This window comes from Lissotriton vulgaris, unplaced genomic scaffold (assembly GCF_964263255.1).
Source record: "Lissotriton vulgaris unplaced genomic scaffold, aLisVul1.2 SCAFFOLD_1741, whole genome shotgun sequence".
Taxonomy (NCBI): Eukaryota; Metazoa; Chordata; class Amphibia; order Caudata; family Salamandridae; genus Lissotriton; species Lissotriton vulgaris.
Window position 1 is genome coordinate 191100 of NW_028252825.1, and position 23988 is coordinate 215087.

The following is a 23988-nucleotide window of genomic DNA, read 5'->3' on the forward strand; positions in this document are numbered from 1 at the left end:
TTTTACCAGGACTGGACCGGTCAGTTCCTTGACTGAATTCTGGACACGCTGGGAGCTAAGTGGCACTGACCTCTGCTCATCTGCTTTTTGGTGGGCTCGGTGCCATGTTGCCTGAAGACAGAATCTGCAAGGACCCTTAAAACATTGAGATGTGTGCCGTTCACCTTCATCTTGAAGCCAGTCTAGTAAGATGTCTAGAACCAGTATTTATAGGCAGCGGTCACTGACAGGAAGCTGTGCATACCTGCAGCAATTTCCATACATGCTGCCCTGAAGCCTTCTGAAACTTGTTAAGGTGACCTTCTCCACCCAAAAGATTTTGTCTTGAAGTTTGCCTTCTTCTGAAACTTTATGAAGGTGACCTTCTCCATCCCAAAGTTCTTGTCATCATGTTTTTCTTCGTCAGTTTGAGCTCCTGCCAAGAGTTTCTTGAGCTGTGGAGGCCGCGTCAGACAGCGCCTGCATGCAGCAGCGCAGCAGGCAGCTGCACAGAATCCTAATGAAGTCAAGGACATCTTCTGTAACCACCAATGTACACGGGTGACCTCTGACTCTGGTGCAAGGGCTCCATTAGACTGTAGATATGGGAAGAGCTCCAGAAAGCTGTAAAGAAAATATTATTTAAGGAAACCACATAAAAAGGAGACAAAATGGACCCATCATGAAGCAGACCCATTAGTCTGGTACGTGTTGGAGTCACCCTGAATGCTAAATATCCACTCTGCCTGTGCACAATTGTACCAAAAGGCAAAACGTTATGAAGGATTCATGGGCAGGGCTCAGGCTGCCATAATGCAGGCCATCGCCTGTATGGAAATACGTGATACATGGGGCACTGCGGTGCCCAGTTCCTCTTTGATGCCACTTTTCAAACTTCAGTTTTTTCACACTTTAAATACTGTTCCTCATATATACTTCTAGGGCTCACCTAAGACTATTCAAAATTCCGGTGTTTGCCTTCCGTAAACTACCGCCCTCAAATTCATACTTCTCCATATCTTTCCTAACTTTACTGGTTACCTTTATCATTTCAGTTTAGGTTCCACCTTTTGTGTATTAGTGTTTGTGCTTTCACTATTCAGCTCCACCATGCCTGTGTTCACTTATGTTTTTTGAGAGTACTCTGCTGGGCTTGGCCCTTTTTGCAGGGTCATCCCAAAACTTTTTGAATACATCTTCCTATTTTGGTTTTTGAGCCGCTGAGCATGTTACCACTGTTAACCAGTGCTAAAGTGTTTGTGCTCTCTACTTCAAACATGGTGAAACTGACTTACACCAATTGACACATTTCATTTACTTTTAAATGCCCAATAATGTTGTACTGCATGTACACTTTCCGTGCTACCCACTTAAAAAGCCTTTTAAACATGTCTCAGGCCTGCCATTGCAGCCTCTGTGTGCAGTTTGAAACAGCCATTTTTGCCTGGGCAAACAAAATGCCTTTTTTTCTGAGCCTAAACCTTCCTTTATAATTCATATAAGTCACCGCTAGGGAAGGCCCTAAACAGCCTATGGGGTAGAGTGCAGTGTATATAAAAAGTTGAACACATACTTTTAACTTTTACTTGCCCTGGAAGTGAAACACTCTTTCATTCGTTTTTCACTATTGGAAGGCCTGCCTCTCCAATAGCATAACCTTGGGTTAACTTATTAAATTTAGTAAAGGATAACTTTCAATTAGGAGCAGGTGGGAATATCAAGTTTGGTGTCTAAATATTTGAGATCTAAAATCGTCTTAAATGGCAAAGGCGTATTTTAAGTCATGATTCCGGAAATGCCACATTTAGAAAGTTGACGTTTTCTTTCCCTAACGCTTTGGTGACTGCAGCCCATATCCTGGGTCACATGACTAGATGTAGCTTGCAGTTGGTCTTTGTGCATTTGCTCCCAGACAGTGAGACAAAAGGCAAATAGATGTAAGCAGAATGGACCATCTCCGACTCCATGGGGAGAGGAGTTGTTACCTAGTACACTCGTACATCACAAAGCCGCTGCTTTAGCACACTCACGAAGGGTTTGACACTAGTCTTTTGTGACCCCAGAAAAGGTGGAACCAGGGCAGGGAGGAAGGAAATTCCAAACACTTCCAGGGGCAACAGAACTTCTCCTACTTGAAAGCTGGCACCAGATATTCATTTTTACTCTTCAGTCCCAAGTCTTTAGTACACCTCTGGACCTGTGGTCTTTGTGCATTTGCTCCCAGACAGTGAGACAAAAGGCAAATAGATGTAAGCAGATTGGACCATCTCCGACTTCATGGGGAGAGGAGTTGTTACCTAGTACACTTGCACATCACAAAGCCGCTGCTTTAGCACACTCACAAAGGGTTTGACACTAGTCTTTTGTGACCCCAGACAGGGTGGAACCAGGGCAGGGAGGAAGGAAATTCCAAACACTTCCAGGGGCTCCAGAACCTCTCCTACTTGAAAGCTGGCACCAGATATTCATTTTTACTCTTCAGTCCCAAGTCTTTAGTACACCTCTGGACCTGTGATATATTCAGAAGGCATGCTGTGTTGCTCTTCAAGAAGGACTGCCACTCTGCTGCCCTGCTGCCTGAGTGACAAGACGATTCAGAAAAAGGGGGTGGTGATGGACAGAGCATCTGAATTAAGCAGAATACTCGTACCCAGTCAACAGATCAGGGCTTGATCCATCACCGTTTTTTAGCTAACTGCACCATCCCAGCTCAGAACCTGTCTACATGCAAATTAGTCTGTCCCTGGCCCAGTGCATCATGGGAGCAGGGCAGACCAAACTACCAACTGAGTGACAAGGACTGAACCTGAATCTTGAACTCAGGATCACCAGGGTGACTCCAAGGGCTTGTTGTCTGGCCTCCTGATCAGATCTTCAGGAACAGAGAAGTCTTCAACCTCCTTGAACCCAGCACCTGGACTCTATCTGCGGTGAGTCTAACCCCCCAAGTGGTGCAACCCCAGGCACTGTCAGGCCTGAAGATGCTTTGCCAGACCAGCTGAGATCCTGTGGGCAGAACGACTAGGCGTGATGCATCTACTCGCAGCTCTGCTTCAAAACCAATGCAGCATAAGGCATCTCCTCACTGCACCACTTCCGAACTGCCACTGTGCGATGCATCCTCGATGTAGAAACTCACATTGCAGCCTCCTTAAAACAGCTGCTGAGCAATAAATACTCGAAGCAGGCCTACGCATGCAAGTCCATCGTGTGCGGCATCCTGCAATAAAGATAAAGACTTTACCACTCACCCATGCAGCTTTCTCTGAACCGCCACTGTGTGACACATCCTCGACACAGGACTTTCTCATCACAAGTACCTCCTTGACAGCATCTTCAACTATGTCGCAGGACTCTGCATCGCAGCTCTGCAGCTTCTATGAAGCCGCTTTTGCACAATGCCTCTTCAACACAGGATCTCACGCCACACATCAGCTAGGATTCAGGGTTCTTACTTTTTCATCGGGCCTAACTTGTTGCCTTTATCCGCCCTACTTCCATCGTGGTCAGCCTGAACTTTTGACTTTGTCCCGGTCTAGCACGAGCAGATTACCAGAGTTGCTGGTTTGTATTTCTAGGTATTATTTTCACTTAAATCTGTACAATTGCACATCACCAGGCCTACTAATTGGATTTGTGTTGTTTTGGTTTCAAATAATGTATTACATTTTACTTTATTTTTTCTAAATTGGTGTGGGGGTTTTCTTGTATTATGTTTTCACTTTATTACTGTTTGAAGTACTGAATACATATATTGCACATTGCCTCTAAGTTAAGCCAGACTGCTTTTGTGCCAGCTACCAGGGGCCACATTATGTATCCATAAACCCGAGTGAAGAAAAGTTCATGAAACAATATCAGAGGTTAGGTTAAATAGACACATCACTGTTTGTTGGCTTCTAAACAATTCGATTGGACAGTGGGCCATTGCTTGAGAGAAGGAAGAGGGCAGCCTTGACGGGCTTCATTGCCAGGTTTTTGAAGCAAGAAGAACTGACTCTAGTTTATTTAGAAAATAAGAAACATTTGGTCAGGGAAATTCAAAGGTGCGAAAAATATTTTGAATAAGTACTCATTCATTCTGAGTCCTGAGCAGAACCGTAGAATACCGTAGGGGTTTGAAACGCGTTGACAGTTTTTATACCCATCAAGTACATTTTAAATCAGAGACTGTGAGGTTCAGGGTTGTTATTGAACAAAAGACTGCAATTTATTTTTGCCTATTGAGCCTGTCCTGTAGCACCTGTGGTTTCATAGCCCAAAGAGAGGAGCACTAAATGTATGAAATAATAATCAGGCTCCTGATAGGCTTGAAAAGTCAGAACGTGGGCTCAATAGCTTGTTATAAAAATGTGATGTGTTATTTTGTATGATGCACAAAACTGTTTTTCGATATTCATTATATTTCATGTTTGACAACAGGAGTTTTTGATACATGATGTGAGAGTTCTACGTAAATTGTGTTATGTAAGTGCTGTGTATGATTTTAGGCTTATGAGAATTTGATGCGTAGATTGAAAAATGTTGTAATTTGAAAAAAAATGATTTAGAAGAAAAGTCAGAAAATAAAAGGTGATCATATTAATTTGGGTGTGTTATAAACTTGAGTGCGCTTTCTGAGGAACATCTTTGCCTCTGCGCCCATGTCTGTAATAGGACACGTGCGCAGAGGCAAAGGGATGACCTCATTTGCACGGAGAACGCCCCATGCAAATGAGGGAACGCCATCTGCAAGTAGCCCTGGTGCTTAAACTGCAGCAGCGCTATCGTATTACAGAATGGGTCACACACGTTTCTGCGGCCCCTTCTGTAATACCAAAGTGCCCTGGGAGCGAACAAAGTGGGTGCAAACCCCTGTTGTGTCCCAGGGGCACCTTCTGCCTTCTGTAATACAGCCCCAGATGGTTAAGCACAGGTTAATTTGGGGTTTTCGTGGGTTCACCCTGATAGGACTTGTGGTTGCTTCTTAAGTAGAGTTCCCTTCCCCCTCAATCAGTATCCCTAGTTCCTACATGCTCCGTCTGGCTCTTTACGCTCTGTTTCTATGTTTCTGTTGACTGTCCCACTCCTTCTCTGTGCTGTGCTGTGTCCTGGTTTACTCATTTTCCTCTGGATTCCAAATTGTGGAAGAGCCTTCGGTTGCTGTGAGAGTACATCTACCATGTCTTCATTTAAGAAACTTCTATCTTGTTACCATGCAATCAAAGTCAAGCCCTTTCTGTGCTGTCTTTTGTAATTTGTTCTACTTTCTTCTAGTTTAGCACTTTGAATGCTAGTGCTATGATAAATATAATACATAAATAGATAGATGAAATGTTTAAGCATTCAGCTGGGTGTAGGTGCAAACCAAGTCCAGTCCAATTAATAAATGGATCCAAGCCTGGAGGAGACGCGACTGAACCTGATCACCAAAGACATGAAGCGAGTCGGCTTTGACGTGTTACGGCCTCTGAGGATTTAAGCAGATTATGGCTTTGGATGATACAGTCGATTCGCAAGTACAGTTTACACAGTTAGGAATGAATCAACTTCATCCCAGAAGTGTGTTCTCAGAAGCACATGAATAACATCTTGGAAGCAACCTTCAATGTAGGACCTTTGGAACATGCAGAGAAGTGGAAGTGGTGGTCAAGATAGCACAGCATCCTGTTGCAGAGGTATTGGACGACCATGAGTTGTGTCATCCAAAAGAATCATTTAAGATTATTGGAGCAGTGTCATGTCCTTTAGGATAGTCCCATCATGTATATACCGATTACATACATTTTGTCCCATCCTCACGACATAACAGTCTTGCACAGGTGACCTTTAACCTAGTAGGTTACTTCTGTCTCTTTGACATCCAGGTTCTTGGTATCCTATCTTAATCCCTGTACCCGACGTACATAAACATGTCCCCAGGCACAGTAGATTTATTCTGTACAAGGGTCCCCACTTTTTTCATCCATGGCCAACAGCCAGCTGTGCCTGATCATGTTTGTTTAGAAAAGGATTAGCGAGGGATTATTGAATGTTTTCAAAACATATCGATTCAGAAAAAACCCTTGAGTGACCACTTTAGTATAAAAGACCCTCAGTCCCCCTTACAGACAGAGGAAGAATTCCTTTCAGGCTGGACCGAGACTCTGCAGGCTGACACTTCGACAGGCAGATACCTGACATCCCTTGTGGAGTGCCATCCTCGACGCAGAGACTAGGTCCATCATTCACAACCATCAGGAAGGGCCTAGCACTTCCCAGGGGGATTCTGGGCTCAATTATGATATATCATGACATTTACATACACAGGCTTCACCCACATACATAGGCTAGGTACATTTAGGTAGGCTACACATCTTAGGAGTACGCCAATGCTATTGATTTATATAATCTGCCTTTATTCATCTTATCCACACTATGGTAGAAATGTAGCTGCTATTTACGATATTGGTGCTCATAATCGCATATCTGCTCCTGTCTTTTTATTGTCACAGCAAATAGGTTTCATACTAGACGGACGCTTGACCAATAGATAAACATTGAAACCACTCCAATCGTCATTTTATGTGTTTTCTGAGAAAAGTAAGCACGAGTGACTGAGCGAAAGATACAGTATTGTTTCCACTATACCTGAGGAATCAGGGTTGTCATGTTCAGTGGTTGCCAGAAACTACCTACCACACTGTATAGTACAGGGGGGTTGTAGGAGCACTGTAGAGCTAGCTGGTCTAACAGCTGACTCATCCTTTGGGGGTGTCCAAACTCTGTAAGCACATGGGCCCTGGCTGTGTATAGTTAGAATGCGTGTTGCGCGTGGGAGTATACACGCGGCGCTGGGGGACAACGAGACCTACAGATCCCTCTTGAGGGCCAGGTGAGGAGGCACACCTGTGTCTATGAATGCAGCAAGAGCTGCATCAGTCTATCTGAGAATAAAAAATGTGTTACATTCACGCCAAGAATTTTCAATTCTATTACGGACACGGAGGCAAAATAAACAGCAGCCAATAAGAAAATGTTACATTATAAACTAACATTCCCAGAATGCTCAGCATGTGTTCCACAACAACCATAGAGACTAGCCCTATATATGAGTCTTGCCCCCGGAGCACTTCCTCTTTCTTTGCCCAACGAGCAGTGTCCAAACTTAAAGTGTTTATCATCCACAAAAGATTTTGAAAACAGAACATCAAATGGAACCTTGAAATAAGTAAGTCCTTAGTGAGCCTGGAAACAGTAGAACAATTCATCCTTTAAGCTCCAAATGATAGATCATTCGCCTTTCTGGTCAGCACCTGAAATAGAAGTGAGACTCGTAATAACTGCCATAAACCTTTGTCATAGGGAGGGTGAAACATGGCATTAACAATATTAATTGCACAAAGTGGGCGGGATAATCTTCGCCGCCGTGTCCTTAATAGAATTGAAAATTCTTGGCGCGAATGCTAGCAGTTTTTTTATTCTATTACAGGACCGGAGGCTTCGGATTATGCTAGTTTAACGCTTATCTAAAACTACAGCAGCAACATCGCCCACAGGTTTGTAGTATAACTGTTTAAATGTAGATCTAGACGACCAATCAGCCGCTTTCATGATATCATGAATACTGGTACCAAGCATAAAAGACTTTGAAGCCATGGTGCCTTTGACCGAGTGCGCCCCAAACAACTCTGTGTCAATGCTCGGCTCTGATATAACATATCTAAGCCACCTGGCATTCATAGCAAAGGTAACAGGCTTGGATGGCTTCTGCAAAGCTATTAACAGTCTTGAACAACCTACCGGCCTGATGGACCGAGTACATTCCTCATATGCTTTGAGGCAATTCCGAAACACACAATTTAGCATTCAAGGGGAAAGCATTGTAATCAATCGATTTAGAAAAGGTTTTAGTACGTGACGTGATCACAAAAGACACTCATTCAGGAGAAAAAATTCTACCCTCTAAATCCAAAACTCTAATATCAGAAACACGTCTACAAGCTGATAACAGAGGAGCAAAGCCAGCTTAGCGGACAATTGTTTTCTTGATAAACTTACATTATCAGGTCATGTATCAAACAGATTTAATACTTTAGAAATATCCCATAAAGAAGAATACTTAGCCTTAGGTGGATTCGCTACATGTATTCCCTTCAGGAGTTTACAAATCACCGGATGCATACCTACTGGTCTTCCGTCTATTTGCATATGTCCTGCCGAGATGGTTGACCGGAACTTATTGACCGAGCTGTATGATAAACCATCTGCCGCCTTTTTGGAAAGAAAATGTACAATTTGGTAGAGTTCTGCCTCCACGGGATCCAATTGCCTCTCCAGGCACCAACCATACCATGCGCTCCATGTGGAAGAATAACGTTTTCTGGCGGAAGGAGCCCAGGCCTGATGGATGAACTCTGAAGCTTCCTTCGAAAGTCCTGGCAATGACCACTGTTGCCTGAAAGCCTCTAGGCCATCAGGTGTAGTTGCTTCCTTGAGAACTAGAGGATGCATCTCCCCCCGAGGGCCTTGGAACATCGTCGGAAAACACGGTAGAAGGAGAGGGAAGTCGTGAGTTAGTTCCAGAAGTACTGGGAACCAAGGTTGCGACTTCCAAATAGGAGTTATCAACACAACCTCCTCTGATTACAGAGCAATCTGATTGGCCACCATGGGGATCAGGACAAAAGGAGGAAACGCATAACTGAGGGACATTGACCAATCCTGTGTGAAAGCATCCGTGGCTGTAGAAAAAGGTAGGGCCGATGTTGATCGAGAACCTTTTTAAGTATTGCCCTGCGCTAACCGCCTCTCATACCACTCGAATCTTTCAAACAAGGAGGCAGGCGCTGGAGACTGGAAGGCAGGAAACAGAAGTTTTATTCCGACGGAGCAGAACACGTCAACTCAGACAACAGGGTATCTTCTCGAGGTGCTCTAACCGCATCTCTGAGGCCTGCCCTCTTATACACAGGTTTATGGCTTTATTGCATGAAACACATCTTTGTCAACACTTTGATGTACGGAAAGACATCCTCGGAAGCCCCGCTTCAAGCCCGTTCCCACACACATTTACAGTAGAAGTCCCCACCCCGGTCACAACAGGTGATGATTGTCACGCAGCTGGGCATTCCGCCGATTCCCGGAATGCATGTGGTTGATCGGATCTCATGGGGTGGGGGCTTTGATCAGTTGTGGATCTTTTGATGGGGGGGAGCTTCCTACTGTATGGGGGCAATAAACAGCATCCGCAGGGCCAGGTGGCGGCCTGGGAATGAGCAGGACAATCGAGCACAGAGGAAAAGGGGGTTTTACCAAAGGGATACGGGATCATGAAAGGAATGGAGGGAGGTGTTGAGCTGGGAACAGGATGGGGTTCCGAGGCAGGGTTGCGCTGAAGAGGGGTTTATGGCCCAAGCATGTGAGAGCGGGGGCTGTCAGCGTGCGAGGGGTGCTTGCGGGGTTAGAAGAGAGAGAGAGACGCACTGGCTATTGGCAGTGGGCAGAGAAGCCATGGCATTCAAAATGGCTGCCGTTTGCGCGCACGGATGAGCCTAGAATGGGACAAGATGGCGCCGATAATGTTGATGTCGCAAACTAGATTTTAACAGTCCTCCCTTTTCAACATATCTAGCCAGCTTGTTTAATCAATATCTATCTTCATCAAATTCCTAACCTCGACATCGTACAATGCTCTCATGCGTTCTTTTTCGAAGTACAGAGTCTTAGGGCAGATACAATTTGCACATAGTGAACACAGAGGCGGCAGGCATTGGATTCCTAGGCAGAATCCACATATTACAACAACGGGTATCAGTATGATCGTAAATAACCTCCACCCCCATTTCTTTACGGTACTCCAGAACCAACCACCAAGCGACCATTCTTCTTGTTCCTGGTGAACCTCTGAGGAAAGTCTGTGGAGGTGTTCAATGGCTTTGTACACAGAGGGTGAATTGTCCGGTATATAGGTGCAGCAGCTGGACCCAATGATACGGCATGCTCCTCCACGATCCGCTAGAACCACATCTAGAACAAGGCGGTTCTGAAGAGCCACCAGGCGGACCGCCTGAAGCTCGGCTGTATTGCTCGTGAGGATGCGAGCTGTAATGTTCATTGTCATTTCAACTGCCTGGGTCAAGTGTCGGATGGCACGGCTGTTCACCATCGGACCCCAGAGTGGAACAAGTCCCTTCATTGCGTCGAGGAACTGTGCTCCGGTGGAGTCGGCTTGTTCAATGTCTTTCGCTCATTTTTGTCTGTGGTGATTTGCTGGGGCTACATAGGTCGGAGGAAGGATGAAGGCAATGTAACAGGTGCCCCCCCCCAGCCTTTGGGGAGCCAGGTGTAAGCCTTTGTACCACAAACAAAGTACATGTTCGGAGTGGAGACAAAAGAGGGTGGATCAGTGGAGTCCAAAGTTCTGGTGATGCGGCAAGCGCTGCGGCCTACCAGCTGTGTCCCAAGCCCTTTGATGCACATAAGGCTTGTGACGTTGATGACGGATAGGGCCACAGTCAGGGTGGCAGCTGTCCGTTTCCGGAGGTAGGAGAAGGTGGGTCTGGTCAGATTGTTAAACACCTGCATTTCAATCCGTTCTTTGACGGGGATGTCCATGTGGATAGAATCGTTGGATGTCTGTGGGCAGAAGTGTGCAGCAGTTTTCTTCATTTTGTTCTGCCAGACCCCAAGAAAGAAATGTGTCATAGTTTTGCTGGAGGTGGCATTATCCCTATAGCTTTCTTGCAAGAGGATCAGCCAAGCAAGGCAGGAGCCGTGAACTGAGAAGGGTGAAGGGATGAAGGGTATAGAATGTCCAGTGGCGTGGGGTAGCAACCCACAGATCCAGCAGTTGGTGGCATTGGTAGCAAGATTGTGCTGGTGCAGCAGTTGCACGAAGGAGTTGTTCCAAAACTCCTTACGCCTTTCTCGGAGTTGGGGTGAAAGAGAAATCAGATAATGTTCTTTCATTGTGGTAGGCTGTGCAGTGGTCAGGAATGTCTCATGAGCTGGTGCGCTCTCTTCCACAATCCAGAGGGTGGTCATGAGGAGGAGGCAAAAGAGAAGGGCGATAAAAAGTGCAATTGTCTTTGAACTGTGGATTTTGTCAGTCTTTGAGTTTCTGTAGCGAATCTTCGGATGTCCGGTTGCTTCCATCATCTTCGTGCCGGGTGCTTCCATCATCTTCTTATCGGGCGCTTCCATCATCTTCAAGGGGGCTCGGTAGCGGGCAGAACCACAAACTTCGTCTGGCTTCTCTCCTGACAGCCTTAGTAGTGTTAGGCCACCGCTCTGAGAATTGCGACTTAGTCAGTGGTCTGCTTAGCCGAAGCTCCCTCCTTTCGTCACAGGTTATTCCCTTCTCGGGATGGCACAGTGGGATCGGGATATTTTGCCAATTCGAGTGCCTCTGTATCAGGATAACAGTTCAGGGATGGTCGGTCTTTGTTCAGGAGCTCTTCCTGGGTGGCCACGTCTTCGGTCGTCGTCAGAGTCGAGTAGATCTTCTTGCAGTGGTGTGCATGCACCCAATTGCGCTTCCCCTTCACTCGAAGAGCTGTTCGGGTGGTGATTAAGACTTGCCAGGGGCCCGTCCACCGAGGTTCCAGACTCTTTGCTCGCTGGAAATTCCGTATTAGGACGAAGTTGCCGGGTTGGATGTCATGCCCGGGGCCCCTGGAAGCATCGGGAATGGCATGCAGCACCTGTTGATGGATAACAGACAGTGTCTTAGTCAGTTGGTACAAGTAATCAGACATTAGGACGTCATGAATGGAAGTCGGTTTCGATGCAGACCAGACATTCATTGGCCGGCCAAAAACGACCTCGTAAGGGTCAAGTGGTGTTTGGTGGGGGTGGAACGCATTGATAGCAATGCCAGTGGGAGAGCGTCTGGTCATTTCAGTCCTGTAGTAGCCACTATCTTAGCCAGCTTAAGTTTCAGTGTGGCATTATGTCGTTCAACTAGTCCAGCAGATTGGGGGTGGAAGACTGCGTGGAACTTTTGTTTTACACCCAACCCCTTCAAGATGAGTTGGATAACTTTGGCTACGAAGTGGGGGCCATTGTCGCTCCACAAAATTCGACAAAGGCCGTAACGAGGGAAGAATTCCTTTAGTAGTACCTTTGCAGTGGCCATGGCAGTGTTGTCGCGGGTTGGATAGGCTTCCACCCATTTGCTAAATGCGCACACTACAACAAGTACATACTTCAGGCCTTGGCATCTTTCTAGCTGGATGTAGTCCATCTGCAGGACTTCAAACGGATGATTGGGAACCCCAAACCCTCCCTGGGGTACTACAGTTCCTTTCCCAGGGTTATGTTGCAGGCATATCAGACATTGTTGGACCAGACGTTTAGCAGAGTCTGCGATTTTGTCGTTGTGCCAAAATTTGGAGACAAGCTCAGTTATAGGGGCAGATCCTATGTGTGCAGGAGAGTGTGCCATGGTCAGTATGGGGATCAGGTATGAATCGGGTAGCAACCATTTGTTCGTGTCTTTTGTCCGCCAGCAGCCTTCATCATCTTTAAGTCCCACCCGTGCCCATTCAGTCAATTTGTGTTGTGAGCTGGCCATTTGGATGTCCCTAATTGTTTCAGTTTCCCTAGCGTCTGTCCATTTCTCTGCTTGTGACCTGGTCACATACATGCGTGTCGTTATCCTATTCTCAGCTGTGGTTCGGGCAGTGATGTCAGCCAGTGCATTCCCCTGTCCAATGATGTCTGTCACCTTTTTGTGTGCTTGGCATTTTATTACGGCAAGTTGTTTGGGAAGAAGGACTGCTTCAGTTAAGGCGGAGACTAGATCTCCGTGTAAGATGGGGGTGCCGTGTGAGGTCAGGAATCCCCTCTCCTTCCAAAGGAGCCCAAAATGGTGAACCACCCCGAAGGCGTACTGGCTGTCGGTGTAAATGTTTGCTGTGGTTCCTGCTGCCAGGATACATGCTTGTGTGAGGGCAATCAGTTCTGCTGCCTGTGCAGATCGTTGTGTGATGCAAGCTGTCTCTACTACAGTTCGGGCTGTGGTAACTACATAAGCAGCTGAGGTGGTGCCATCGGGGAGTTTGATGCAAGAACCGTTCACCCATAGCTCTCCGTCAGGGTCAGGGAAAGCTGTGTCTCTGAGGTCGACCCTACTCCTAGTATGTTCGTCCGTGAGGGTCACGCAGTCATGTACAGGGGACACATTGGGATCATTCTCTGGTAGGGGTAACAAAGTCGCTGGGTTCAGTGTGGTGCATCTTTTCAGGGTGATGTGATCCTTTTCCATCTAAAATACTTGAAAAAGTTATAAACAAACAGCTGGCTAGCTACATTGATCATAACAACCTGTTAGATAACACTCAGTTTGGGTTTAGGAGAGGACATGGAACGGAGACGGCGCTCATCAAGGCTTCTGAAGAGATCAGACAGATCATGGACCAGGGTGGCACGGCTGTTCTGATCTTGCTGGATCTCTCAGCGGCCTTTGACACGGTCGATCATAACATCCTGATCGACTGTGTCATAGCTATGGGCACACAGGGCAAAGCTGCGGAGCTCCTGGCTTCTTTCCTGTCTAACAGAGAACAGTCGGTAAAGATGGGGAACTTCTATTCACCCACATTTGTGCTGCCTTGCGGAGTCCCCCAGGGACCCTCGCTAAGTCCGACACTTTTTAACATCTATGTGTCGGACTTGGCGAGGGTCATTAAAACCCATGGAATGGGAGTGACTTCGTACGCCGACGACACTCAGTTGGTGTTAGCAGTGCATAAAAATGGGATCGAAGTGGCAGCCAACTTTCAGACGGGCATGAGAGCCATCAGTCACTGGATGGACAGTAATTGTCTAAAACTAAACACCGATAAGACCGAGGTAATGGTGTTTGAAGACCTAAAACCATCTTGGTCCCCAATCTGGTGGCCACCTGAAATGGGTAATCCACCCACCCCAGTTTCAAAGGTCAGAAACCTAGGAGTGTTGTTTGACAACAAACTAAGTTTCACCAATCATGCCAATGCAGTAGTCTCCTCTTCCTTTTTCACGCTACGAAAAGTGAAAAAGTTGCTACCTTACCTTCCCCTGTCGGCAGGGAAAACCCTTATGTCCTCCTTGGTATTATCAAAGTTGGACTACTGTAACGGGCTTCTGCTGAATGCTCAGCAGCAGGTCTTTAAAAAGCTACAAATGGTGCAGAATGCCGCTGCACAAATTTTGACCAAAACTCCCAAGTTCGCACCCATCTCCTCCATTGTTTACCAACTACACTGGCTCCCAGTAAAAAAGAGAACCAAATTCAAGGCTTTATGTATTATATACAAAGCACTGAATAGCCAAGGACCTGACTTTTTTAGGGAATCACTGCAGGTCTATGTCCCTAAGAGAGCGTTACGATCTGCCTCATCCGCATCCCTATGCATTCAACGGGTGAGAACAGTTACATGGGGAGACAGACGCTTCTTGGTGGCCGCCTCGAAGCTCTGGAATACCTTGCCCCACCATATAAAAAGCAGCTCTTCGCTGATGATTTTTAGAAAGCAAGTGAAGACCTGGCTATTCATTCAATAATGCACAGGAGGTGCCTCTCTGTCTGCTTAGCGCCGAGACACCATTCGTGGCATTTGTTTGCGCTTTATAAGTTTAGAAAATAAATAAATAAATAAATGTGGGGTGCAAGCAGAGTCAATTCGTATCCAGTCAGTCGTGCACTCGTCAGGTGTTGCGTCTTAGTCTGGTTCAGGAGGGTGTCAACCGCATGGGGTACTAACACCGTGAGGGAGTTCGAGAGCACAATCCCCTCACTTTGTCGGATAGAGATAGCAACGGCAGCTACAGCTCGAAGGCAGGCAGGCAAAGCTCTGGCTACGGGGTCAAGAGTGGCAGAGAAGTAGGCGCATGGGCGTTGCTTTGGGCCAATGGACTGGGTCAAGACAGACAAACGCATCCCTCCCTTTCGTGAGTGTAGAGGGAGAAAGGCTTCGTGTAGTCTGGGGTTCCTAGGACAGGGGCTGAGCAGAGGGCATCTCTTAGTTCTATGAAGGAGGATTGGCATTCAGGGGTCCAAGGGAGTGGGAAAGGGACATCCTTAGCTAGCAGAGAAAGCAGCGGTTTCACAATGAGGCTGAAATTCGGTAACCACTGTCGGCAGAAGGAAGTGAGGCCTAGTAGGGAGCAAACTTGTTTCTGGGTCTTAGGGACAGGGGTCTCTAGAATGGTTTGGATTCGGTGGGGAGTAAGTTTCCTTCCGTCTTTGGACAAGAGGTGGCCTAAGTAAGTGACCTGGGGTTGGCAGAATTGTAGCTTCTTTTTGGAGACCTTGTGGCCATTTTCCGCAAGGAAGTGCAGGAGTTGGATGGTGGCTGTGACTGCAAGTGGAGTGGTATCGGCCGCCAAAAGGATATCATCGACGTACTGTATCAACACCACTCCATCAGGTAACTGGACTGCATCCAGTTGTCTCTTGAGGGGCCTGGCTGTAGATGCTAGGGCTTTCAGTGTAGCCTTGGGGTGCTCGACAGAATCTATACGAGCGGGCTTTTAGGGTGAAGCCAAAGAGGTATCGGCTATCTGGGTGGATGGGGATAGAGAAGAAAGCGTTCTTTAGATCAATGACAGTGAAGGTGGTGGCAGTGGAAGGAATCAGGGTCAGAATAGTGGTAATATCTGAGACCACGGGGTACTGAGGTACAACTACTTTGTTGACCTCTCGTAGGTCGATGATGATGCGGTTCGCTTTCTCATCTCCCTCTCCTTGCTTCTTTATGATGGGTAGGATAGGGCTGTTGCAAACATTGCTAACTACTTCCTCTACCACTCCTGCGTCTATCAGGGACTGAATAATCTTTACCAATGCCTTCTAGCCCTCAGGCGATAATCGATATTGTGGAAGTTTTGGGTGTATTGCGTCCTGTCGAACAGTTATGTGCACTGGGTCGATCATCATGCGTCCTACGTCCGAGTCAGTTTTGGCCCACAGGTACGGAGGCAGAGTGTCCAGTAGGGACGAGTCAGCGTCAGTGATGGAAAACATGCGTCGGGAAGGACAAAGTCTGAGCAGAGCCGGGTTGTCGTAAAGGAAGACCCGAACTCCATCTTGCGAACACCTAATAGTGGCTCGGAAATGCTTTAGCAAGTCAAGTCCCATAATGGCATCAGGGGTATTTGAAGAAAGCAAAAACGTTGTGTCAGTGATGTTATTCTCTAAGTCAAAGGAGATCGGTGAGGACAAGGGGTTGGTGGAGGGCGTCCCATCGAAACCTATCGATGTTACAAGTGAGCCAGACAAGGGTGCCCTTGGAATCAGTCGTTTAGATAACGCACTACGTGTCGCGCCAGTGCCTACCAGAAATGGAGACTTCGTACCCAGGACCTTAGCGGTGATATAAGGACCTTGCTGGTCAACATAGAGCTCGACTTGGTCCCTCCCTTGCCCTAGGCAGTCCTATGCGAAGTTGTGGGTGTTGTCACAGTCAGACTGTTGGTACTGGTTCTGTCGGGGACGGTCAAATGTATTCGGTCTGCCTGATCTGTCGTTATTTGCATCATTCGTGGACCCTTGTCCCTGTCCTCTATTTCTCGGTCCACCCGCTACGTCTTTGGGGTCTCTATTCTTATTCATCTCCAACAGAACCGGACACTGGGATTTCCAATGGCCGAATCCCTTGCAGAATGCACACTGGTCTTCGCTAAAATCTTTACGTCCAACATAGGATGCAGGAGTACGGTCTTTAGGGGTTGGATTCCTAGGGGCATTCGTTTGGTAATTTCCCTTGTACTGCTCTCGTCTTATAGTCACCCCTTGCAACTGTGCAATCATCACCCTCTCCTTCAAGTCCTTTTTCTTTTTCTCAGTCGCCCTATCATTTTCGTTTTTCTGATGTTCATAATATTGGGCCATCTGGAGGATAGCCGCGGGTTTGGAGGCTGCCCAACTACTCTCGCTGGCATGCAGTTTCTGAGAGACCTCCTGCGACAGACCTTTGACATAATTCTGGACAAACAGATGGTGTCCGGTTGTAGTGGTCATGTCCTGGCCACTGTAATCGGAGAACACATTTTCAAACCAGGAGAAGTATTCTGATACGTCTTCCTGGGGTTTCTGGCGAAAGGCCGTCACTATTGACCAGTCTATTTTCTTTTCTGGGATCAGGGTTTTCAGTTTCTGCACAATTTTTTCCGGGAGTTCTAAAATAGATTTCAAAGGTTTCTGTCCAGGCTCTCGTTGTCTATCTATGCCATCGAGTTGTGACCAGGTATGTCCGAACAGCTAAAGGTGGTCGACTTTCCGGATTTGCTTCCACACATCAGCTGGTAGACATTACCCGAAAAACAAGTCTATGTCAGCTAGGATCATAATCGTTGAACCTAAGGCTGTACCTAGTTCAGTGTAGAAGGCAGTGGGGTTTTTACTTAAATCGGGCAGAGATTTCTGGAACGTCAGAATATCTTGCCGATCCCATGGTTGGTAGACCCAGTTGTACACTACCCTCCCTCTTGCATCTTGGTGGTTGACGTCATCGTGTGTTCCCTGACCTCGTGGTGGAACCCAGTAGGGGGCAGCCTCTCTTATTGGCATCACGGTGCTAGCTTGTTCTATTCGTGGTTCGGTCGCTACAGGTGTCGTAGGTTTAGCTTCCAACCCTTGTTCAGTGAGGTGGCGGAAAACCTCAACTGACGCACAAGGAGGTCCGTTACATCACACTCGCCCTCATCCCCGATATCGACCTTTCTATACAGAGTCGTTAGGCTCTCGGGACCTTTGTCTCGGTATCGGTCCTCATACGCATTTAGGGCATGATAACATAATCGTACAACAAAGTGCCGTCTGTGGCTCCCAGCATATGAGTTGAAAATATCCATGATGTGTTCCTCACTCCCCTTTCGTTCTACTAGTGTCCTTACTACCTTGTCGATCCCTGCTCGCTCATCTTTGCTTAACCTGTTCGTTCTTGTGGAATCTGTCTTTCGGGCCTCAGGGTCATCTAACATTGTTGCTTGTGCTGTATCTAGTACAAGGGGTTCGGCCGGCGCGGAGGCCACTGGGACCGAGGCCCTGGTACTACTCTCGCCTGTGTTTGGGGGCGGCGGGTGCTGCGCTAAAGGTTGGGAAGGGGCATATGGAGAGGGCATGTAGATGATCGGAGGACCTAATAAAAGATCATCGTTGGCTCGCTGTTTCGAGGGTAATTCAAGGTAGAGTATAGAGGGTGTTCTAACAGGACACTGGCTCGATGTTTGTGACTCTTGCTTCCGTTTGGCTTCCTCTCTCTCCTTTATCTCTTCTTCTAATTTTCTAGCAGCTAGGTGAGCTGCTTTTCGTAGCTCTTTCACTAATCTAACTTCGTTTCTCTTTTTACGTTGTTCTGTTTCTTTACGCCACATGCCGAGACTATCAAGCATAGTGGGCGTTGTCTTATTTTTACAAAGGCTGTTTCTAGCGCGCTTATTTTATCTTCATCGAAGGATCCTATCAGTGGCCACTGACTTTTCTGATCCTTTTTCGTATATTTATGCCATAGTTTGCTATAGGCTATGGCGATTAATCCATGCTTCATGAACATGTCCTTATTAGGGGTGCCTTCCAGTGGAGCTGGATGCTTCATCTCTAATAAGCGGTCCGGGCTGAACCAACTACCAATCAGTGGGGAGAAGATAGGCATGACAGATTACAACGGGGGACAAAGGTCCGCACTACCTATCCTTTCACTACTTGCAAAGATTAGACAGAATATTTCTATTCTTTGTTATTTGCAAGCAGAGAATATCTCAAAGAACCAATATCGAACAGTCAATGTTCGGACAATCAAACAATCAGTGGGGAGAAAAATAGGCACGACGGATTACAACGGGGACAAAAGTCTGCGTTACCTACCCCTCACTATCTGCAAAGGAAGAGAGAATATTTCTATTCTTCCTCGTTAGTAGACAGAGAGAATCTCAAAAGAACAATCCTCGAACAAACAATGTTCGGGCAAACAATCAATCAGTGGGGGAGAAAAATAGGCACGACGGGTTACAGCGGGGGACAAAAGTCTGCGTTACCTACCCTTCACTACCTGCAAAGGAAGAGAGAATATTTCTATTCTTCTCTGTTTGCAGACAGAGAATCTCCAAAAAGAACCAACAATTCGAAGAGTAATACTAGTATTTTCCAAACAATCAGACAATCATTTCGCAATTTGTCGTGTTACACGACCTTACCCGGACCGCATGGACAGTTTCTTGTCTTCCGAATCCAGCGCCCGATCGTCCTCTATTCTCCGTGACTGTCGCGGCACTCCTGATGGTTCCCAGTCAGGACCGTAGATCACTCGAGAGAGGTCTGTTCGGAACCAGTGAAGTTCGGATGATCGGCTGTCAGACGAGGGTCTATCGGACAGGAGCTCTCCCGATCGTTGCAGTTGTTCACTCTGTCGTCAGGACCTCTCCCACTGGATCCACGTGTCACTGATGGGCCCCACGTTTGGGACGCCAATTGGAGAAAAAGGTAGGGCCGATGTTGATCGAGAACCTTTTTAAGTATTGCCCGGCGCTAACCGCCTCTCATACCACTCGAATCTTTCAAACAAAGAGGCAGGCGCTGAAGACTGGAAGGTAGGAAACAGAAGTTTTATTCCGACGGAGCAGAACACGTCAACTCAGACAACAGGGTATCTTCTCGGGGTGCTCTAACCGCATCTCTGAGGCCTGGCCTCTTATATACAGGTTTATGGCTTTATTGCATGAAACACATCTTTGTCAACACTTTGATGTACGGAAAAGACATCCTCGGAAGCCCCGCTTCAAGCCCGTTCCCAAACACATTTACAGTAGAAGTCCCCACCCCGGTCACAACAGGTGATGATTGTCAAGCAGCTGGGCATTCCGCCGATTCCCGGAATGCATGTGGTTGATCGGATCTCATGGGGTGGGGGCTTTTTTGATGGGGGGGGCTTCCTACTGTATGGGGGCAATAAACAGCATCCGCAGGGCCAGGTGGCGGCCTGGGAACGAGCAGGACAATCGAGCACAGAGGAAAAGGGGGTTTTACCAAAGGGATACGGGATAATGAAAGGAATGGAGGGAGGTGTTGAGCTGGGAACAGGATGGGGTTCCGAGGCAGGGTTGCGCTGAAGAGGGGTTTATGGCCCAAGCATGTGAGAGCGGGGGCTGTCAGCGTGCGAGGGGTGCTTGCGAGGTTAGAAGAGAGAGAGAGACGCGGTGGCTATTGGCAGTGGGCAGAGAGGCCATGGCATTCAAAATGGCTGCCGTTTGCACGCACGGATGAGCCTAGAATGGGACAAGATGGCGCCGATAATGTTGATGTCGCAAACTAGATTTTAACATGGCTGTCGCCAACGGATCCGGTCTCCAACTGAAGAATGTCTTCAACTGACGATTCAGTCTGGATGCAAGCAGATCTATGTGGAACAGACCCCTATTTGATTGAGTCATTTGGAAGAGCGCCGGATGAAGTTTCCAGTAGCTGTAATCCATCAAATGATGAGAGTTACAATCTGCTATTGCATTGTCTCGGCCCAGAAGATATTCCGCTATCACCTTTCTTTGATGAGCTAGGCAATAATGCCAGAAGTCTTCGGCAATCTCCGGCAACATCGGGGATCTGGTGACCCCCAACCTGTTTATGTATCTCACTGCTGAGATGTTGTCCATCCATAAAAGAATACAGCAAGAAACCTTGCAGGTGAATGTGCGAATCGCAAATGATCCCTCCAGGAGCTCAAGACAATTGATGTGTAACTCCAATTCCTGAGGCGACCATCTGCCCCTGTCGTGATGGTCCCACAACGGGCTCCCCAGCCTGACCGACTAGCGTCCGATTCTGTCACTATCTCCGGGTGAGATCCGAAGTTTGCTCACCCATTCCAGGCTTCTACATGGGCTAACCACCACCTGATCTCTTCTCTGGCTTCCTCCGTGAGGGGAATTTGGTCCAAGTAAGAGAGACCCTTCTGGAGATGTCGTATTTTGAGGCGCTGAAGGGCTCGATAATGAAGGGGTCTGAAAAAAATCACCTGTATGGAGGAGGCTAATAGACCCACTAACCGTACAATCGCTCAAAGTGACATAATCTGGGAATCCAGCGTCTTCCGCAGGTCCCTCTAAAGACCTTTCAGTTTGTGTTTGGGTAAAAGGAGTTGGGATGATTGGGAATTGATTACAAATCCCAGAAATTCCAGAGACTGGGTTGGAATCAGAACCAATTTGGTTTTGTTTATTACAAACTCCAGGTTCTCCAAGAGCGTCATCGTCTTGTGAAGATGTTGGTTTGCTAATTCCGTGGATGGAGCCATGATTAGGATATTGTCGAGATAAATTATCAGGTGAATACCCTGCTCCCGAAGGAGCGCAATCACTGGTTTCATCAGCTTCGTAAAACACCAAGGAGCCGAGTAAAGACTGGTCGGCAGGACCAAGTATTCTAGCCGTCTGCCTCACCATAGGAACTGTAAAAATCTCTGAGGTGGAGGAAAAAATGGAATCGTCAGATAAGCATCTTTGAGGTCTAGGCAGACCAACCAGTCCCCTTACCTCAAAATGTCTGCCAAAAGATGTATTCCTTCCATTTTGAAATGCCTGTACAGGACAAAACAGTGGAATTCTTTCAGATTGAGAACTAGCCGGTAACCTCCGCCTCTCTTTTGGACTAAGAAGACGTTGCAGCAGAAACCCCCCGGTTTGTCCTCGCCAAAGGCCACAGTGTGTTTTTGCAGAAATTCTTCTATTTCTTGATCTATAAAAGTCATCTCTTGTTGGGAAAAATACTGAGGGGATGAAAAATACTTTGGAATGGTGTTTTATAGAAGTCTATGCAGAAACCCTGCACCGTCAGTAGTACATAGGAGTCCTGAGTTTTTTGGGACCAATTGTGCAGAAAATTTCGAACCTGTCCCCCCAAAGGACATCATAATAGAGACATTGGACTTACCTGCTGTAATCTGGGGTTGGATGTTCCCCCTTTATCTGCCATGATGGAATCTGCCCCAGTTTTGGCATCTGGAGGGGTAAAAGGTGTCACTTCTGGTGGAGTCTTGGAAGTCTCCTCGACCGCCACCATATCCTCCTCTGGTAGGTCCTTGAAAATAAGGACGGCAAGTTTGAAATACCCTCTTAATGCTGGTCTGGGCTTTATCCAGGGAGGTGAAGGTCCCCACATCCTAAAGACTTCTTTTACAACTGTATCTCCGAATAGCATCCCTTCCGCCAGAGGACCTGGTTTTGTTGCCGCAAGTTCGGTCAGGTTGTTATCCATTCGCATGAGTAATGATTTTCTCCATTTGGCGGAGATGGCACAGTTAGTGTTCCCTAAGAAACAGATAACGCGCTGTGTCCATCCCTCTAGAATGGCCGAATCGATAGATGCCCCAGTTTCCTTGGCTACCAATGCCAGTTCCATGATTTTTGCTAGAGGAACAGCGGTGTCCAAGAGCTTGTCTTGGCATCCGCACCAGACTCTATCAATGCCTTTTTTAGGATCTTTGGCAAATTTCTTTAGAAATGCTGACATGTTGAGGTCTATATCTGGCATTTCCGCCACCTTGTCCGGCACATCTGTGCATGGGCATTCAGATCTTATCCTGTTTCGAACCTCTCTATCAAAGCTGTGTCCTAGGTTTTGCTGCAGATAATCAGAGACCTGCGGAGGACGGGCCCAGTCTGACGATTTAGGGTGGATAATGTCCAGTGGGTTAAAATCCAAGGGGGTCACAGACTGGTACATGGAAGCCGACTGGGATTCGCAAGAGCACCTCTTAGCTTTCTTCTTTTTAGGGGAAGTGGTCTTCCCTGTTGAATCAGTGTCTGTATCTGTATCTGTCGTAGTGTTATAAACCCTGCTGGATGAAGAATCACCAGGTTCTGCCGCCTCCAAATACTGATGGTCACTTGCGAAAGGCTGGGGTAACTTAGTTAAAGCCTGGGTGTGCTGCCAACTCAGTGCCGTGGTTAAAGATTTGGGTTTTGCGCCGGAGGGAGCTGCAGCCCTTGGGAAAGCATTCCGTGCTTTTTAGCGAATTTTTCAAGCTGTGCAGTAATCGGCTTGAGGGCAACAGCAAGGGCTTTATTGACGGTTTGGGGCCCGCTACTTCAAATGCTTTACATAGAGATTGTTGTATGGATGCATCCAAGGCATCCACAAGGTTGTCTTCCGGGAGGGGTGCATGCTCCTCCACATAGTACCAGTTTTCATCCTCCTCAAAATAGGCCCAGTCTTCCATCGCAATAACAATAATAACTAAATGCGAGGTAGATCAAAAGAGATGTTATATGCTTAATCCCAAAGGGATCTGTCTAGGGGAGCCACCTTGCATGCAAAGGTATGTAAAAATACAAATATGCTCCTCAGCAAAGCTGTAGTTACTTTTATGCAGACCACCAAAGGCGTCACCAGCCAAAATTATATGTGTAAAAGCCTGCACACGGCTTGGGCCCTCCAAGTTCTCACCAGCCCTGGATAGGCGTCAGCAACGGGACCGTGGAGACAACCAGCGCTCACTAATAGCTTTAACCCCTCCCCTGCTGATGACGGAACCACTCCGTCATCAGCTACGGTTGGGCTGTGCTGATGACGGAGCGGTTCCGTCATGGCCCGTCCACCGCGCCTGCGCGGCGCTGATTTTGCGCCTGCGCGGCCGTTGTATTGAGCGGGGCGGGTCATGACGGAACCGCTCCGTCACCAGCACAGCTCAACCGCGGCTGGTGACGGAGAGGTTCTGTCACCAGCATGCGGTCGCCGTGCGGCCGCCCCGCCCCGTTAGCGCTGCGGCAGAATAGCCGCCGCAGCGAAAGGGTTAAAAAGAGCGCGAAAGGAGGAAAAACGGAGCTTGGGCGTCACTGAGCCCAAAAGTAGTCCAAAAGGAGCCCAAAGAGAGCCCAATTGGGCTTTGAGTGCCCGGCTGGATAAAGGAAACGCGGGCCCGAATGAGGGAAGGCGCGGCCACGGCAAATAAAGGTGGATTTGGACCAGGGGACAAAAAAAGGCAGTTAAGTGGGGACGAGCGGCGGAAAGGCAGCGCTCATCACCATTCGACTCCCCGAGACGCGAGCGCTGCAGCGCTGATTCCATGAGGT

General features: G+C 47.5%; 1 protein-coding gene and 1 pseudogene across 1 annotated transcript in view; one reads left to right on the top strand and one right to left on the bottom strand.

The window, feature by feature from the left end:
* Positions 1-23988, top strand: part of LOC147662001 (dedicator of cytokinesis protein 5-like) — a 202657-nt gene that overhangs the window by 129667 nt on the left and 49002 nt on the right. The gene's annotated exons all lie outside the window — the stretch shown is intronic.
* On the bottom strand, positions 291-23135 carry LOC147662002 (uncharacterized; annotated as a pseudogene).